This window comes from Acanthopagrus latus, chromosome 22 (assembly GCF_904848185.1).
Source record: "Acanthopagrus latus isolate v.2019 chromosome 22, fAcaLat1.1, whole genome shotgun sequence".
NCBI classification, from domain to species: Eukaryota; Metazoa; Chordata; class Actinopteri; order Spariformes; family Sparidae; genus Acanthopagrus; species Acanthopagrus latus.
This window is the reverse complement of record NC_051060.1, coordinates 1697371-1717188: the sequence shown is the minus strand read 5'-3', so window position 1 is coordinate 1717188 and position 19818 is coordinate 1697371. Positions and strand designations below refer to the sequence as shown.

Sequence of the window (19818 nt, the reverse complement as noted above, 5' to 3'; positions counted from 1 at the left end):
ACAATGCATAATCCTTCAGTTTGTTCTACCTGCACACACAGCTGCACCCAGGGGCGATTCTAGGATCTGACCTCTGGGGGGGCTCAGCTCCCAGGAAGCAGCTGACAGATTTTTCATAAAAGCACATATAACAACAATCTTTGACTATCCATGATCTATGTACAAGTTCCACTGACATACAGTCCCCCCACTAAATCAGCCATTTCACCGGATGAGTGTCTAATGTATTCTTAAACCTATGATGTATAACATTAATGATTATGGATGAACAATGATCAACTTTTCTCCAAAAATTAGTTAATGTAAACTGAGGATAAAGCTCAACTGACTCCAGCTGTCTGTCTATAATATAGTGCTCCAATCCGGTTTTGCAGTGCTGCAGTTATAGGTGTGTGTTATAAAAACAACAACACAAAGTGAAAGTGACAAACCAGCTCAGCTCCGCCACGCGGCGGACACCTTTCTGGTAGATTCGGAGTTTGTTTTGCCATTGTTCGATGAAAGTGAAACCTTCTCCTTCTGCGCTCGGAACAGCTTTCGGACCCTTCCCCTCCACACATTAGCCCCTTACAGTGCCAGTCCCTGCCCATCTAACACACATTGGTCTGCCACCTGTCATTCTAACTCCCGGATTCACTTGGTCGCAGCATGGACCCCTGGATATACGATTTGTGGACTAAACGATAGGATGGGCTAAGGCAAGTTTTGGATGGGCATAAGCCAAAAAGTCTTTTACTCATTATACCAGTATTTGCATCGGCCCTAGGCATTGCAAAGCATGCATGATGTACTGATACATCTACATTGCTCTGCCCACAGAAATCCATCACTTTCAAGGGAATCCCCTTCCACATCATGGGACACCCTGCTTACCCCCTCAGGAAATGGCTGATGAAGGGGTTCACCAGCCACCATGCACTTCATAAGCAGCAGCGGAATTTCAACTACCATTTGAGTTTGGTAAGGATAGTGGTGGAAACTGAGTTTGGGTGTCTTAAGGGTGGCTGGAGATGCCTGGCCAAGATAAATTACTTTTCAGCTGCTTCTATGCCAGTTGCTGTTCGTTGTGTTCTACAAGATGTGTGTGAACTCAACAAGGAACCCTTCTTGCCAGAGTGGAACACAAAGCAACCTGGTCTCCCTGAGCCTGACCAAGTTGCTTATCAGGGTGCACAAGCACACAGCCATCAGGCAGTCCATGAAGGCACCATGGAACTGTTAACATTACAGACAGGGTTACAATACCAGAATTTAAGATTTCCAGTACAGTACTTGTATGAACAACACTACCACAACAGAACTCCTTGGTTCAAATTATCAGGTAGTAATCTAAAAGCCAATGTGTAGTTGATAAAGGTGGAGCTAATTTTGAATTCTGGCCATAGACAAGTCATGATTTTTCATAGAGGACTTCTCTGCTAAGACTGGCAGGAAATGGAGAGTGAACAATGTGTCACATTCAGTAATTTTCTGTTGTGGATTTGAGCTGTGTTTTTTTGGTTTTGTTTTCTGTGCTTGTTGTGCTTTCAGAGGTACACTAAGAGGCTGGTTGGGGTTTCTCCTGGTCTCCACTCTACCTGCTGCCAGATGATTTCAGCAGGACTAAGTGGTAAATGGCCCCTGCTAATGCTAAGTCTTTCCATAGTTTAGAGATCTAACTTTTTTTTTCTTTCTTTTCAGTGTTCAACCTTGTTCATTTACTAGCGGCTCCGCTTCCAGTTACTTCCAGTGACAAGCATCACCATGAGCTACCTCTCCTCCTTATCCCCAGTGGATTCATCAGCCAGAGCCTTTGACTACTCATACCTGCATACTCCCTGTGAAGCTTTAATATATTTCCTTGCTATACTACTGCCTGCCTTATTGTCCACGTCTGGGTCCATCTACACCTACAAACTGTAACAGTGTATGAAAAGGAGAAGGCAGAAGTAAAACTTTTATATCCCTTATATATCCATACGTCTAATTCATTATTTCAACAAACTCACATGATTTGCGACTGATGTACAAACAAGTATCCTGTTTATAGTCATCCAATTAAATGAATAATCCTGGTTTCTTTACAAAGCAAATGTCCACCCAGTGTTACAAAATCACACCCCTGACACAACCTTTCCTCTCTAATATACCAGCCAAAAATATTTTTGTAGTTTTTCTTTAAATGGCTTATATTTATGCTGTGTTTCACCTCAGCACCCAAACCATTCCACAAGTCCACCCCCTTCACTGAAATACAGACTGTTCTAAGTTGTATGCAGTGTTTTTTTTTTAATTCTATTTTCCTCTTCATTTATAACCCCCCTGCCTATCATAACCCATTTTGTGAATGGTGCCCAGAATAATTATGTTTTGCCTAATTATTACTGCAATCTTAAATTTGACCTGATTCTTACATTTCATAGAATTTGCATCACTATTCTGTACCATAAAAAACTGTGTTCAAATGTAATGATAATTTGTCTGGGCTAAACCATTGTTTTACCTTGCTTATTTTTCATCATTCATGTCTTTTGGTCATTATAATACTAGTAACTAATGCAAATATGACAGAACAAATAAAAGAACATGAAGGGATCAAGTAAAAGTGTCCCATGAATGAAAGCGACATAAAGACTTTCAAATAAAAAAAAAAAAGAAAACAAGGATAACGCAATGTATAAGTAACCATGTAAATCAAAACAAAAGTGCAACAGCAGCAATGGGAAGATGCAGGTAAAGTTGAGTTAATCAGCAACTGCAATCACTCCAGCTGTTGCAGAAAGGACAAGGAGGCAGCCAGGTGGAATGAGTCAAATTTGTCCATGTGATGGTGGTACTGCGGTGGGTGAAAACAGTACCGTCTCTGAGGGGCAGAAGCAGGATGGTGTCTTGCTGGGGTCTGGGGACCTGGGCACTCCACTTTTGGCGTCCATGTGATGATGTCATGCAGAAGAGGGGCCTGGCATTGCATCACCCACTGGATGTCCTGTAACATGGTGCCGAACATCTGTTCTGTTCTTCATCTGTTCACCCCACTCCTGTCTGGTGGCCTCCCACGCTTCCTCTCCACCATCCACGACTCTCTTCTCAATTCTTACTCGTGGGCCCTTTATGCCCTCGCTCCTCATCCTCGTGGTCCATAGCCATAGCTCCTTTATCTCCTTGATGACCATATGGGCCTTTGGTTGTTTTTGCTTTTTGTGCAGTGGCAGTCATTGTAGAGAACAATAGAAAGTAAGCATTATCCAGGTGGCTCTTTGTTGGAAAACACACAAAAAAGCTCATGCTGGAAAACATTTTAAGCATTTGGTCGATCATGAAAGGGTTCTCTTCCTGGTGCTGGTTTCGAGGGTACTAATTTCCTCGGTGGTCATGCTGCTGCTGCAGGAGGGAGACATGAATGTCCTTAGTGGACTCTACCATGTTGCTGGGACACCCAGTCAGCCGAGTGGCTGGTCCCCCAGGTAGACTGGCACAGGTCAAAATGTAACGACTCTTCCTTGACAACTCCTGCCATTTTGGTCATTTACACAGATGCCGGCTTACCTCTGCTGCCGCTCTGATGCTATGTGCAGAGGCAGATCAGAGCTGCAGTGAAACTGTCCCCCCTCTCTGCATCTGTAACTTTCACACATATGGTGCAGTGGGGAATCAGCATGATTCCAGCACTGAAAGGGCAACGTGAATGGGGTTGCAGAGACAAACAACCATTCATGCTCACATTCAAAACTACAAGCGACTTAGAGTTACCGAACAACCTAGCCTACATGTCTTTGGAGGATGCATGAGTTAATGAGGGAACCCACACACAGGGCTGCCCCTGGCTAAATTAAGCCCTAAGCAGACATTTATTTTGAGTGCCCCCCCCCATTACAAAATGACTGTATTATGAAATGCCTTTTAGGTTTATAACCTTTATTAGTAGGAACATATCAAATGAACAGCCTCTTTCAACAATGGAACAAGCCTTTTACAGATGACATGGTGCTTGATGGCCTTGATGACATGCTGGGCACTGTCCGCGTGTCACCCTTAGTAACAAACTTCAGCATTGATCCTGTTATGATAAGAAATCCATCATACAAGCAAATTATTAATGTTTGTTTCGGTCTTAATGGTAAATTATACAAATTAATGTAAATTAATGTAAATACTAGCCTCACACAGATACAAATGCAATTAATGCAAATACGACTACTAATAATAATATTCATTTTGATTTATTTGAGGACATCTCAATATTTCAATATTTAAAATTTTGTATGTAGGTTCTATATTTCTACACTGCTGTTTGCTGCTGCAGCCCTTTGAATTTCTCCACTGTGGGTCAAATAAAGGATTATCTTAATTCATTTTATCTAATCTCTATCTTACTTTCACTTTTTCTTTCTTTTGCTTACTCCCAGTTCATATAGCCGTTTGGAGGCCATCTCTCCACCTGCATCCAACTGCCTGTCGGTACATCTTACCACTGATTGGTCAGATGCTGCGTGCTGTCAATCATTGTGACAACACGTGCAATGTCAGATTACCCATTTCTTTTTTTATCTCTCCTGCTTCTGGCTGACTTGGTGCTTTACGCGCACCTCACTGCAGCGATGCGCATCCTTGGCGCATTTGCAGAGAATGTGTCCCCTTGCGTAAAATAGGGCCCCCCATGGATCGTGGGGCCCTATGCACAGCGCATGCTCTGCGTGTAGGGAGGGGCGGCGCTGCCCACACAGACACTGAAGAACATCCTATCCTGCCCCACTATGCTGCCCCAAATTACAAAATAAATAAATACATAAATAAATAATAGAAATAAATTCTCACTTGTCTGTCATATGGTATAGATACAGTATAGGCCAGAAAAGATTTTCTGAGCATGAATGCTTCTTTTCACCAAAATGCATACCAAAAAGCTATCCTGTACAACCACAGTCTAACCTGAAGGCCCCCACACTCCACCCAGACGTCCAACTGCCTTATCTGACCATTCTCCGACCACTCTGTTGCCTCTTGTCTGGCCTGTTCGGCAGAAAAGTTGCATTGAGCACACCGTTTCGACGTGCAGACAGCTCCACAGTAGTGTGTACGTTCTGCACTTGCATGAGATGCAGTCGGGTGGCTCTAGTGTTAAAGACGCTGGACTAGACGTTTATGCACGCAACTGTCTTTACTTTCGATCAAAATGAAACTGAACTATTTCAGACAAAAACAGCTGCATACTAAATATGCAGCGAGGCATTACCAAACAAACCAATGCGCACACAGTATTTGCCCCTCCCACACGCCGCGCTGATTCACTAGTACACCGCCAATCAGAGTATCCGGTGGCTCAGACATCCGACAGCCAACCTCCTCGGACTTCACATGTTGAATCGGAGCAGATAACATCTGAGTGGCCCCTAAAGCTTCCAACGCAGCTGAACACACGGAACATATTTGTTCCCGACCTCATCCTAGTCTATCCAAACGCTTCACATGTCCAACGGTTGGGCCAGTGTGTTCCTGCCTTTATTCTATCCTGGGAGCTGTTCAATTGCCGAAAAGATTAGTGGTCAAGTGAATCTAAATTTCCTGAATCAGGAGCACCTAAGATGAGGGAGGTGGGGTTTTGGGCAATCCATTTTGTCTTCCAACCTCTCAATAGGCCTACTCAGTGAAATATACACACCATGTAATATGCCTTACATTGTACCTGCCTAGGCAAAATTATAGTATCACAGTTGATCTGGTTCCACAAGCCTCATGAATGGCCCTGCAGTAAAAGAAAATATTCCACCTGCATGTAGTAAAATACATGGTTTCATTATGAATTAATGAGCAAGTGAATCCCATTTCCAATTTTTACCTGATGAAGATAGAAAAGTATAGATTCTCACAATTAATTTATGAGTTCACCCTATCGATCAAATCATCAAATATGATAACACTACTTCATTACTTGGCCAATAGCAGTGTTGTACAAGCTAATATCAACAAGCTGTGCTAGTCCCCTGCCAGTCTGCACTGACATTAGAGGAATGGTACCAAGTACAGCAACTTCACACACCCTCCATAGCAATGTCAATGTACCTAGTTAGCTAGCTGCTAACTAGGAACTGAGACATCAGCAAACTAGATGTAATTGTTTTATGCTTGTTATTAAGGAAAGTACCTTTTTAAGTATGCTTCAAAGAAAGAAAAACCTCTGTGTGGAGGGACATGCAGCCTGAACAATTTGCCTTAGCCCTTTATCCCAACAATAATCCGGCTATGTCCCTTGTGCCCAACAAATTAGCCTCACTGTTAACAAGAAGCACCAGGACTTGTCGAGGTGTTCCCAGTGCTGCACATGGTGGCGTTTTCTGTTTGATTTTCACACTCACCAATAATACACCAACAGCTGTGTTTCCGCCCGGTTTCGAACCGGGGACATTTCGCGTGTTAGGCGAACGTGATGACCACTACACTACTGAAACCACCTGAAGACCACTATATTTGCACACGTACGGCGGAAATCCGTTTTGCAAAGCGGCACAGTCCTCCTCATTGCTGCAGGCGCGCCGAGCTTAAAGCTCCCTAAAGTTGTGGTGAGGATATCAGCGAAGTGGAGCTGCGAGGCTGTGGAGGATCTTTGTGCCTGCCTAGAAAGGCGATGAGACGGTGAAAGGCCTGTACTTTGGAAGTCTTCAACAGCGGCGGCCCACCAACGACACTGCTTTCTGCTGATGAGGTGTAAACGACTGTACTCTGAGATTCGTCAACAGCAGCTCCGCACTAACGAGTCCGCCCCCTTATGGAGAGGTTTCAGACAGATCCCAAACTGCAAAGCTCAAGCCCACCGAGCCGCTAACGACTTGCCCCAGGCCAGTGACCACGGTGAGTTCTACTGCTGTCCTACTGTTCTTTGGCTTCCTAGCCAACGGGACCTCAATTGGGAGCACCACATCCGCTGAACATTAGCAACAATGCGTCACTGTCCTTCAGCGGAAGCGCTTCCCGGTAGATCTCGGCATATGCTCTGTAACCGCTGAAACGTCCCGAGCAGCCCGCTCACAAGCAGAAGGCACGAGAGAGTCTTTCCTCGTTAGTATAGTGGACAGTATCTCCGCCTGTCACGCGGAAGACCGGGGTTCGATTCCCCGACGGGGAGTGTTTTGTTTTCTACCAGCTAATGATGATTACCCAAACCTGTAAAATGGCATCGCCGCCTATGTCCCTTTTGCCCAACAAATTAGCATCCTTGTTAACAAGAAGCACCAGGCCTTGTCGAGGTGTTCCCAGTGCTGCACATGGTGGCGTTTTCTGTTTGATTTTCACACTCACCAATAATACACCAACAGCTGTGTTTCCGCCCGGTTTCGAACCGGGGACCTTTCGCGTGTTAGGCGAACGTGATGACCACTACACTACGGAAACCACCTGAAGGCCACTATATTTGCACACGTACGGCGGAAATCCGTTTTGCAAAGCGGCACAGTCCTCCTCATTGCTGCAGGCGTGCCGAGCTTAAAGCTCCCTAAAGTTGTGGTGAGGATATCGGCGAAGTGGAGCTGCGAGGCTGTGGAGGATCTTTGTGCCTGCCTAGAAAGGCGATGAGACGGTGAAAGGCCTGTACTTTGGAAGTCTTCAACAGCGGCGGCCCACCAACGACACTGCTTTCTGCTGATGAGGTGTAAACGACTGTACTCTGAGATTCGTCAACAGCAGCTCCGCACTAACGAGTCCGCCCCCTTATGGAGAGGTTTCAGACAGATCCCAAACTGCAAAGCTCAAGCCCACCGAGCCGCTAACGACTTGCCCCAGGCCAGTGACCACGGTGAGTTCTACTGCTGTCCTACTGTTCTTTGGCTTCCTAGCCAACGGGACCTCAATTGGGAGCACCACATCCGCTGAACATTAGCAACAATGCGTCACTGTCCTTCAGCGGAAGCGCTTCCCGGTAGATCTCGGCATATTCTCTGTAACCGCTGAAACGTCCCGAGCAGCCCGCTCACAAGCAGAAGGCACGAGAGAGTCTTTCCTCGTTAGTATAGTGGACAGTATCTCCGCCTGTCACGCGGAAGACCGGGGTTCGATTCCCCGACGGGGAGTGTTTTGTTTTCTACCAGCTAATGATGATTACCCAAACCTGTAAAATGGCATCGCCGCCTATGTCCCTTTTGCCCAACAAATTAGCATCCTTGTTAACAAGAAGCACCAGGCCTTGTCGAGGTGTTCCCAGTGCTGCACATGGTGGCGTTTTCTGTTTGATTTTCACACTCACCAATAATACACCAACAGCTGTGTTTCCGCCCGGTTTCGAACCGGGGACCTTTCGCGTGTTAGGCGAACGTGATGACCACTACACTACTGAAACCACCTAAAGACCACTATATTTGCACACGTACGGCGGAAATCCGTTTTGCAAAGCGGCACAGTCCTCCTCATTGCTGCAGGCGCGCCGAGCTTAAAGCTCCCTAAAGTTGTGGTGAGGATATCAGCGAAGTGGAGCTGCGAGGCTGTGAGAAAGGCGATGAGACGGTGAAAGGCCTGTACTTTGGAAGTCTTCAACAGCGGCGGACCACCAACGACACTGGTTTCTGCTGGGGAGGTGTAAACGACTGTACTCTGAGATTCGTCAACAGCAGCTCCGCACTAACGAGTCCGCCCCTTTATGGAGAGGTTTCAGACAGATCCCAAACTGCAAAGCTCAAGCCCACCGAGCCGCTAACGACTTGCCCCAGGCCAGTGACCACGGTGAGTTCTACTGCTGTCCTACTGTTCTTTGGCTTCCTAGCCAACGGGACCTCAACTGAGGTTCAGCGGAAGCGCTTCCCGGTAGATCTCGGCATATGCTCTGTAACTTAGAGTTACCGAACAACCTAGCCTACATGTCTTTGGAGGATGCATGAGTTAATGAGGGAACCCACACACAGGGCTGCCCCTGGCTAAATTAAGCCCTAAGCAGACATTTATTTTGATGTGCCCCCCCCCCCCCATTACAAAATGACTGTATTATGAAATGCCTTTTAGGTTTATAACCTTTATTAGTAGGAACATATCAAATGAACAGCCTCTTTCAACAATGGAACAAGCCTTTTACAGATGACATGGTGCTTGATGGCCTTGATGACATGCTGGGCACTGTCCGCGTGTCACCCTTAGTAACAAACTTCAGCATTGATCCTGTTATGATAAGAAATCCGTCATACAAGCAAATTATTAATGTTTGTTTCGGTCTTAATGGTAAATTATACAAATTAATGTAAATTAATGTAAATACTAGCCTCACACAGATACAAATGCAATTAATGCAAATACGACTACTAATAATAATATTCATTTTGATTTATTTGAGGACATCTCAATATTTCAATATTTTAAATTTTGTATGTAGGTTCTATATTTCTACACTGCTGTTTGCTGCTGCAGCCCTTTGAATTTCTCCACTGTGGGTCAAATAAAGGATTATCTTAATTCATTTTATCTAATCTCTATCTTACTTTCACTTTTTCTTTCTTTTGCTTACTCCCGGTTCATATAGCCGTTTGGAGGCCATCTCTCCACCTGCATCCAACTGCCTGTCGGTGCATCTTACCACTGATTGGTCAGATGCTGCGTGCTGTCAATCATTGTGACAACACGTGCAATGTCAGATTACCCATTTCTTTTTGTATCTCTCCTGCTTCTGGCTGACTTGGTGCTTTACGCGCACCTCACTGCAGCGATGCGCATCCTTGGCGCATTTGCAGAGAATGTGTCCCCTTGTGTAAAATAGGGCCCCCATGGATCGTGGGGCCCTATGCACAGCGCATGCTCTGCGTGTAGGGAGGGGCGGCGCTGCCCACACAGACACTGAAGAACATCCTATCCTGCCCCACTATGCTGCCCCAAATTACAAAATAAATAAATACATAAATAAATAATAGAAATAAATTCTCACTTGTCTGTCATATGGTATAGATACAGTATAGGCCAGAAAAGATTTTCTGAGCATGAATGCTTCTTTTCACCAAAATGCATACCAAAAAGCTATCCTGTACAACCACAGTCTAACCTGAAGGCCCCCACACTCCACCCAGACGTCCAACTGCCTTATCTGACCATTCTCCGACCACTCTGTTGCCTCTTGTCTGGCCTGTTCGGCAGAAAAGTTGCATTGAGCACACCGCTTCGACGTGCAGACAGCTCCACAGTAGTGTGTACGTTCTGCACTTGCATGAGATGCAGTCGGGTGGCTCTAGTGTTAAAGACGCTGGACTAGACGTTTATGCACGCAACTGTCTTTACTTTCGATCAAAATGAAACTTAACTATTTCAGACAAAAACAGCTGCATACTAAATATGCAGCGAGGCATTACCAAACAAACCAATGCGCACACAGTATTTGCCCCTCCCACACGCCGCGCTGATTCACTAGTACACCGCCAATCAGAGTATCCGGTGGCTCAGACATCCGACAGCCAACCTCCTCAGACTTCACATGTTGAATCGGAGCAGATAACATCTGAGTGGCCCCTAAAGCTTCCAACGCAGCTGAACACACGGAACATATTTGTTCCCGACCTCGTCCTAGTCTATCCAAACGCTTCACATGTCCAACGGTTGGGCCGGTGTGTTCCTGCCTTTACTCTATCCTGGGAGCTGTTCAATTGCCGAAAAGATTAGTGGTCAAGTGAATCTAAATTTCCTGAATCAGGAGCACCTAAGATGAGGGAGGTGGGGTTTTGGGCAATCCATTTTGTCTTCCAACCTCTCAATAGGCCTACTCAGTGAAATATACACACCATGTAATATGCCTTACATTGTACCTGCCTAGGCAAAATTATAGTATCACAGTTGATCTGGTTCCACAAGCCTCATGAATGGCCCTGCAGTAAAAGAAAATATTCCACCTGCATGTAGTAAAATACATGGTTTCATTATGAATTAATGAGCAAGTGAATGCCATTTCCAATTTTTACCTGATGAAGATAGAAAAGTATAGATTCTCACAATTAATTTATGAGTTCACCCTATCGATCAAATCATCAAATATGATAACACTACTTCATTACTTGGCCAATAGCAGTGTTGTACAAGCTAATATCAACAAGCTGTGCTAGTCCCCTGCCAGTCTGCACTGATATTAGAGGAATGGTACCAAGTACAGCAACTTCACACACCCTCCATAGCAATGTCAATGTACCTAGTTGGCTAGCTGCTAACTAGGAACTGAGACATCAGCAAACTAGATGTAATTGTTTTATGCTTGTTATTAAGGAAAGTACCTTTTGAAGTATGCTTCAAAGAAAGAAAAACCTCTGTGTGGAGGGACATGCAGCCTAAACAATTTGCCTTACCCCTTTATCCCAACAATAATCCGGTTATCCTACACCTGAGGGACAACACACAAAACGAAGGGGTAAGTGGTATACTGGAGTGGACAAGTCTTCAAGGTCATCAGATCTGCACCATCATTTGCACCGACTCAATAGCTTATATTTCATTGAGTTGGGCTCACCAGACAGAGTAGGCTCAACTGTAACAACCCCTCTTTACTTTTCACCATACACTCAGCACAGCCCTCTGAAGAAAGCTATGTTCACTATTTTCCCCAGCATCACCAGATAACGTCATTGGCTAACAGCATGTTAAGCTACTGAGAATTTTGCTTTTACTGCTACCAAGAAGCCTGAATTCTAAAACATTTTTAACTGTAACATTTATATTCTCAAAACCATTACAAAATCTAATGCCGGTGGTTGGAAGAATGCTCCTGTCTGGTCTGGGGATTTGTCAGGAGGTCAACAGCAGGTGAGGAGTGAGGGCATAATCTTGGTCACCCATATTACATTCTTATAAAACAAAACAAAACAAAACAAAAAAAACGTTAGACTGGATGGTGTTTTTTTAAAAATAACTACTCTTTAGTCAACCAGCCACCCATCTCCACCAGCTCCTTGAGCCAGACACATCTCCACAGAAATATTCTGCAACACCAGGAAGTCGTGTGCCCCCCCGGCCAATGGGCCATGACAACGAGAAGGTGGCAGTTTGCATCTGATATTATTTTGACATTAATAGAGTGATACAACCTACAACACCAATGACATTTGGCACTACAACAAAAAATTCTTAATCTCTACTCAATTTATCTCTACCTCTGGTTAGCAGAGTACCGGAACAATATATACTGAGGCATGAATTATATTATAACTTTCAGTACTCTCCGAAGCGCATGGCTCAAAGACGACTGTGAAATGCCTGACCTGTCTCCTTTCTCCTACATGATCCTGTGGCCAAAAATCAGAGTGCACTGAGCACTTGGAGGCGTGGAAGAACGGAATTTGACCGGCGCATGTTTCGCCTGAGCTGAGGCTCCAGGTTATTGCACATATCCATAAGCAGTGCTCATGGAAAACAACAAATTAAAAGCCAATTATTGGGAGAGAATTTTTTTTTAAAAAATACATTGGAATGGGACTTTAAAACCCTACCTGTGAAGCACATGCAGAGAGAGAACATTTAAATAGGATCTGTAGTGTTGGCTGTAGTGAGTGGCTAATACCCACTCTGTTTCATAGGGTGTGCATCCCCAGCTGGATGGAATTGCTGTTTCCCTGATTTCTTTACATTACCTTGATCCTTCTGTGCATGTAAAATATAGATGTTGTCTTTCAAATGACCTGTTTGCTGCTGCATTATCACTGTGATGCCACAGCCTGAGGTATATGTTTATGCCCAGCTTGAAGGCAGTGTGGAGACTGCAGTTAGTTAGCTGTGGCAGAGTGTGGTACACCCAGATTAAGTTGGTTTATAACTTTAACCCGTGGTTCAGGTATATCGCATCTGATTTTTCAGTTGGCATTGCGTATACCCACTTTTAAATCTCATCTGATGTTTGAGGGAACTACAGGTAACTGCATACTTGTGGATGCAACCATCACTAATGCTAATTATTGCTCCTCAGGGATGTTATTGTTCTAATTTTGACAATCTGACCCGTGACAACAAGGCTGTTGGTAGCTGTTGTTGGTTTTTTTTTGCTAAAATATGCCAAATTGTAATTGCATAGGCTATTATTCTTCAGACAAAACTTGCTAATGCTCTAATGGCAGTCGCTACTAATTGCCATAGCAGCACTAAGCATCACTTAATGTAAATACTGCAGAGTGGAGATTCAGGCTGCATTGTTAGTACAGATTAGATCCCTTGTATTCAGCACAGTGTGACAATGCACCTTGTGGGGGCTGGAAGACAGTGGCCCATTAAGTGAACATAGGTCCACTGTTATAATAATTATGTATGTAGTCAAAGTAGCCCTGCTGGCCTGGCCCTGCTGCTGCTGTCTACTACACACACAGAATGTGAACAAGATGTGCAAAATGCCTAAATACAAAGTAGCAAACAAAAAATTAACCAGACCTTGTTTGGTTAGCACAGGGCAGTCTTTCTCATCCAGTGAAGTAAAAAACTTAAAGGTTAAAATCTAAACATTGGGTTAATCCCTCGTAGTAACTGCTCCACAGGTTAAAAGCTGATGCTTCCAAAAACACATTACAATGGGACTGTGAGGAAACAGGCATGCAGCTGTTATTGAGGTTCTCTGTGCATCCGTTCCATTTCACCCGAAGCTGACAAGAGATGCAGTCAGTCAGCTGGGAGGCTGGCTGGGGTATTATGTTTGGCTTATGATTATCTGATGGGTGCGGTAGTCTACTTTACATTGTTTTGTTTCAATTGATGGCTGCCCTTTCTTTTATTTTGGCTGGCCCAATCAGTTTATTTATTTATTTGATTGTTTTGGGGTTTTTCTCCTTGTTTATTTGCTGTTCAGTTGATACTTTTACATTCCTTTAAACAGCAACTTGTTTTTTCTTGTGTTAGACCTATTTTGGAGGTGGTCGTAACACTAGTTGCCATAAAGAACATTTTATCTTTTCCCGATTAACTTCATTGGCTTGTTAATTGTAAACATAAAACTCTTTGTAAGTCTTTCTTTGTTGGTTAGTCTTTCTGCTGCTCCAACAACCACCCTTCCTGGTTTGGTGAAATGAAACCTTAATTTATTGGGTTTGATGTCAAAGTATGATGAATCTATTTGCTGTTTGCTGTCTCAACAGTCAGAGTACTGTTAGAGCCAGCTAGCCCTGGTTGTCTGGCTAAATGCAGCTTACAGGCTAATAGCAGACATAAATATATAAAGAGAATGCGGTTAGCAGCAAATAGTGATTATCCTGGTTATATTTTGACCCCTTTTTGTTTGCAGTATTAATTCAACAGGAAGTCTATTCTTACACAATGCACCTTTTTGAACCAGAAAAAAGGAAGATTATCAAAGATATTCTGTCTGCTGGCCTGTGTAAAGCCAATCCATTTTTTATGAGAATACAATACCGGCAGTTCAGTCAGCATGCAGCACAGCATGCAGGAATGCAAGCTGCTGATCTCGCTGCTATTTCTGCCTTTTGCCATGTCTAAAGCTGACTTTCTAAAGCACACTATCTTCAGCTGTGCTGTGTAGGTCAGTCACACATTGACTGAGGGTGTTTTTGGGCATATTAAATCCACTGACAGTTCCTCAGGTCAGTGGTGGGTCGGAGGAGTCGCTGCATCTATCTGACTGGAACATAATGTATTTTTGAAAATTTAGTGTGTTTTCATGTGCTACTCCAATGTTGCTACCACTACCTAAATGAACACACAGTGTGTGTGGGCGTGTGTGTAGTTGGTGGTGGTTGATTTTCTCTTTACAGGTTTTTATTGTGTTACTGAGAAAAGCAAAAGCAAAGACATTTGAGAACGTCAGCCAAGTAAATCAGACTTGATCTTTTTTTTTTTTTTTTAGCTTGGAGGTGTTTTCATATGAAGATCTTCTCTACTCTGCTGTACTGTTAAAGAAGTCAATATATATGGTTTAATAGACTTCCATTAAAGGCAGAGCTCTTTCATCTAAAGTAAGTGCAAAAAAAACTGTGAGGCTGAAGTGCCTGAAAGAGTCTGCCGTAGATGTAGTGTAAGTGAATCCATGTCATGTTTTCTTTGAAAGTCCTTCATTGGATGCACACAGTTTGTTCTGGATACAGATGCTAATTGCATTTTAATGTGTCATTAAAAATAAACCCATAAATCAAATGGTAGCACAGTAATTGGGGTTTAGAGACTTAGCGGCCCCATAGGAAAAATAATCCCATTTTCAAGGCAGTGAAGGCGTTCAGAACATTGCTGTTTTCATTCCAAACATAGATAAATAGCCAGCTTTTCTGTCTGACCACAGTGTTTAATAGGGTGCTGTTCAGCATCGAGGCCCAGATTATGAAGACAGGGCATGATGGAAACAGCATGGAGAGGATCAAGGGTTCCATGATGACTGAATAGAGACAATGGAGATGCTTCCACCAGGGGAGTTTAGTCAGGGTGCCAGGAGCTTTAATCAAAATATGAATGCAATCTGTTAAACCAACAGGGCACATGCAGGTTAAGATGAGCTGATTTCATAACTGTAACACAGGCAGGTATGTATGTAAGTGAGTTCACAGCAATCAAGGTACTCTGGTTCCTTGACATAGATATATAGATGGTGAATCTGGCAGTGCAGCAGTTTGCATTCAGAATCATTTGATTGATCTAACACAGTGATCAAAGGGTACACTCTCTGAAATATAAGTTTTACATAAGTTTACCTCCTTTCTGAAAGGTAAATTCCAAGCACTATGACCTCAGACCTTTTGTGAAATAATTATTATTTTCACTGTAAGAAATGGTTGTTATGATACTGTTGCACATTGATATATCCTAGATGGATCATGCTGTGAACATTTAAGTGCCTCTCTATGATATTACTGATGGCCTTACTGCCACAAAGACAGTGTTACCAATATGGCTACCACCATCAACCTGGCTACTGTCCAAAGCAAACAAAAAAAAACAACTGTAAGAATCCCAATTTGACCTCTAAACCCCAATCCCAGTGCCATGAAATGGCAGCGTAAACCACCTGGTTTTGATAATAAGTAGGCAGGTTTTGTGACTTGCTGATCTGGTAGAAAGAATGGCAGTTTTTAACTTTCTCAAGTCTCTCACATATCAGCAGAAGAAACGTACCACAGCGCTGCACGCTCCATCAAGTGAATGCCCATCCGTTCATCTTGTTTTGTCTCTCTCACTCTTCACTCTCTCTCTTCACCTTCCTTGCCACCTCTATCAACAGGATTATTTTCCCTTTGCTGCCTGGATTTTCTGCAGTTATTCCAGTTGTTGCACTGAGGATAGATACCAGAGAAAACGTATATATTTATCAATTCGGGATTTTAAACAGTGAGGGTGAAGGGACGGCTACAGTGTCTGGCAAACATTCTATAGTAGCTTTGTAATTCAGCAGGAGTAGAAAACAAGTATCACTAAAATAACATAACACTGTTTTGACGTATTTTTAAGTATGGCAAACCAGTTGGACTACAACATCAGGAAATGTTGAGAGAGAATCATGCATGTGTATAGCCGTCCCTGCAACCATCACTCCTTAAAGTCCACATCAACGTTTTTCTGGGATATCCTTTCGACTGATGTAACAGCCACATGTCCACATGAAGAGTAAGCTGTTGTGACTGAATATGTCAAGCATAGGGCACTCGCCATGGGGACAGGGGGTTGTAACCTTTTCAGTTTTCTTTGGTTGTCTAGTTGGGCTATCATACTTGCTTGTTAGAAGGATAACTTCCTCCATGTCCATATTCTTTCTGGCTTTATTCCTGGTCTTGCAAAACTGTGACATTACAAAAGTTTCAATAATGGTCCTGGAGCAATATTTATCATGATGTTCCAGGAACAACACTGGCATGGTGATAAGATTGTGCATGTGTAATCATCCTTAGTGATGAACCTGTAGAGAACTATCACCAGCCCTGCAGTTCCCCCCAGCTTTATGGAACTTTAAGACCCTCCCACCTCATTGTTTTGAATTTACAATCCTCAGCTTTGATGTTCAGTTTCACTGCTCTCATCAACCTCATTTACAGCAGGGGCGGGCAGCTGTTTTCAGTGAAAACGCACCAATAAACTTACTGTGTTATAGCCAGTGTTACAGAGGTTGTTATGCCAAAAAGTAATGTGTTCCAAAAATACTTGTAACTGTTCAAAGCAACTTAAAGTTACTTGTTACACTGCTCATTACATTACTTGTGTATATGTGTGTATGTATGTGTGTGTACATAGGGGAGACTGGGGCTTGTTGTCACACAAGTAAGTTGTCACATTGCAATTATCTTCTCAACCAGGGGGCACAACTAAAAAGTGTAAAACCACTTTTCTTCCTTTTCATGGTCGGGCGTCATGTCCTGTCTGAGAAGAGGATAGCACATTGTGAGCTGAGCACCAAGTAACCATTTTGCACAACCAAAAGTAAACAATATTAACTTTATATATTTCAAAATAAGCTTTGTTTAGATGAAAATCCTAAGTGATATATGTGGACTTGTTAGAGGAGAGATTAAGGCATCCTGTCATAACTCAGTCATTGTTCTGCTAACTTTAAGCTCGAGCAAACATGGTAGTTTGGGGCAACATGTCTCAGTCATTTTGGGGTTAGTTGTCACATGTGATGATGAATACAAACTTTAAAGAAAAACACACTGCACTTGAGTCACTTGCTCACCAAACCATGGCTTCATAGTTCATTATTCCACCTCATTTTATATGTCTACAACTAAGGCAGTTGTTATACACCACAAGGAGGAGTCTCTGTCCCTCTTCAGTACACATTTATGACCTGATTTCCATTTCAGGGAGTGAAGGTTACGATGGTTGAGCTGCAGGAGCGAAGGCTTCCACACCAGTGACAGTGGTCCCAGACACATTTGTGTGACACTTTTTATTTTTTTGAGGAGTCCTCGGGACAATTTCCAGTTATGTCTGTGGAAATGTGCAAGTTTCAACATATCCATGGTCTGCAAAAACGTAAATGTATTTATTGTGGCCTTTGGGTTGCCCATTGAAACACTGAATGCAGCTTTGCCAGTGTGAATAAGGAGCAAGTGCCACAATGACAACAAACAAAGAAAGAAAAGTGCCCCTCAAAAAAGTTATGTTGAAAGTCTTTCCCAAAATAAATACAAAGAAATTATGGATCACCACAGCAAATAGAACAGAATGTACGCACAACTTGCAGACTCTATACATGCGTCTTCACATACAGACATACATAATCAAACATCACGAAATAGAGGAGAATATATTTCATCTAACACTGGAAAGGTGGAAGATAAGCTGTCCAAATCTTCCCGTCAGACGTGACTGCCCTGATCTGTTGTTTTAACAGAATTAGGAGGATCTGAGGTGGATTATTGTTGGGGCTGAACCAACACTGTGTACGACTGCTGGGCTGTGCTTAGATGTTCCATGCACTTTACACTGTTGTCAAAGTGATGTGACAAGGAATGAAAGGCTTTTCTGTGCACACAGGCTGAGACGTCAGAGGAGGAATGTAGAATGCTATTGAACTCAGCTGGAGACACAATGATTAAGGAAAAGACATATTACTATTCGCCCTATGAATTGGGGATTAAATAAATTCCAAACTGATTACATTTTGGCAAAAACTTTTTCACTGAAAATTCACACTGCTTCAGCGCTGTATCAAACTAACCTTGTCATGCAACTGTTGATTGATTGGTCATACAGTGCTTATTTGGCAGGGCTGAAATGGAATTAAAAGTAATCTGACAACTAACTTCTATTTCACCCAGGCACCTGCACATTGCTGGAGTTAAAGAAAAATTCCAACCCAAAACACTGTACTGCTCTCATGTACAAAAAGTGGTGTGTACTGTTTTGCTTCAAGGCATGGCTGTGTATTTCTTACAGGGCTCTGTTCTGGGCCCTTTGCTCTTCTCTTTATATATTTCACCTCTCGGCCAAATTATTTAGTTATGGAATACATTTCCACTGTTATGCAGACGACACTCAACTGTATGTACCCATAAAAGCTGATGATAAATCCCAAATCAGGAAATTAGAGACCTGCTTATACGTGGTGAAGAAATGGATGTAAAAGAACTTCCTGCTAGTGATGGGAATGGCAGTTCTTTTTACTGTACTGATTCTTCAAAAGATTCGTTCACCAAATCGTTCAGTGCTCTCCAACTTCCTGAACTGATAAACAGCCAAACAATCCTTCATATAGTTCACGATTCAGGTTCACGTTCACTTATTGAGGGACGGTGCGTTAACGGACTACAGTACACAATCATTTGTGGGAGACGCAGCGCTGCTTTGAGTGGTATACATGCACTCAAATTATTACATGGTGAAAGTGTCCTCTGTGCACAGTAAAATCACTCTACATGATGCTACACGGACGTTAGCAACACAGCGCTAATTTTAGCAGTACGGTTACTGAACGTGAATCAACTCCTCTGCCCTGAGTGAGTGAGTGAGTGACACAGTGCCACTTTCAGCACAGTGCGTGAACGAGAATCATGTCCTCAGTGACAGTTCTCTGTGTGCAGTAGGTTTGCAAGTCATGAATGAATCACAGCACGAACGTGAATCACGTCCTCACAATTCTCCGTGTGCAGGCGAATGAGTCCCCGCCCGCACGCTGGCTGCATCGTTCGCCGAAGATTCACGAGTGAGTCGCGACAGTTCCACTCCCGGCTGGCATGATCGCGGCTGAGCTCAACTGAACTGAGAAAGGAACAAATCAGTTCATGAAGTGATTCCGTTCAATTCTTTCACTCAAAAGATTTGTTCGTTCAAAGACACGTTCACGACCGATACAACACTACTTCCTGCTCCTAAATTCAGATAAAACTGAGATGCTGGTCATCGCCCCCGCTGGACAGAGACACCATGTCGATCAGCTGACAACTGTGTTATTTCTCAGTTCTACCATCAAGAATCTAGGTGTTA

At 43.3% G+C, this 19818-nt stretch overlaps 5 non-coding genes across 5 annotated transcripts; 2 read left to right on the top strand and 3 right to left on the bottom strand.

The window, feature by feature from the left end:
- Nucleotides 1-6352: 6352 nt before the first annotated feature.
- On the bottom strand, nt 6353-6425 carry trnav-aac. The gene has a single exon. It is a non-coding gene; the product is annotated as a tRNA-Val (tRNA).
- Nucleotides 6426-7027: 602 nt separating this feature from the next.
- On the top strand, nt 7028-7099 carry trnad-guc. Its single transcript has one exon. It is a non-coding gene; the product is annotated as a tRNA-Asp (tRNA).
- Nucleotides 7100-7292: 193 nt separating this feature from the next.
- On the bottom strand, nt 7293-7365 carry trnav-aac. Its single transcript has one exon. It is a non-coding gene; the product is annotated as a tRNA-Val (tRNA).
- A 602-nt stretch (nt 7366-7967) lies between these two features.
- Nucleotides 7968-8039, top strand: trnad-guc. The gene has a single exon. It is a non-coding gene; the product is annotated as a tRNA-Asp (tRNA).
- A 193-nt stretch (nt 8040-8232) lies between these two features.
- Nucleotides 8233-8305, bottom strand: trnav-aac. The gene has a single exon. It is a non-coding gene; the product is annotated as a tRNA-Val (tRNA).
- Between the last annotated feature and the right edge of the window lie 11513 nt (nt 8306-19818).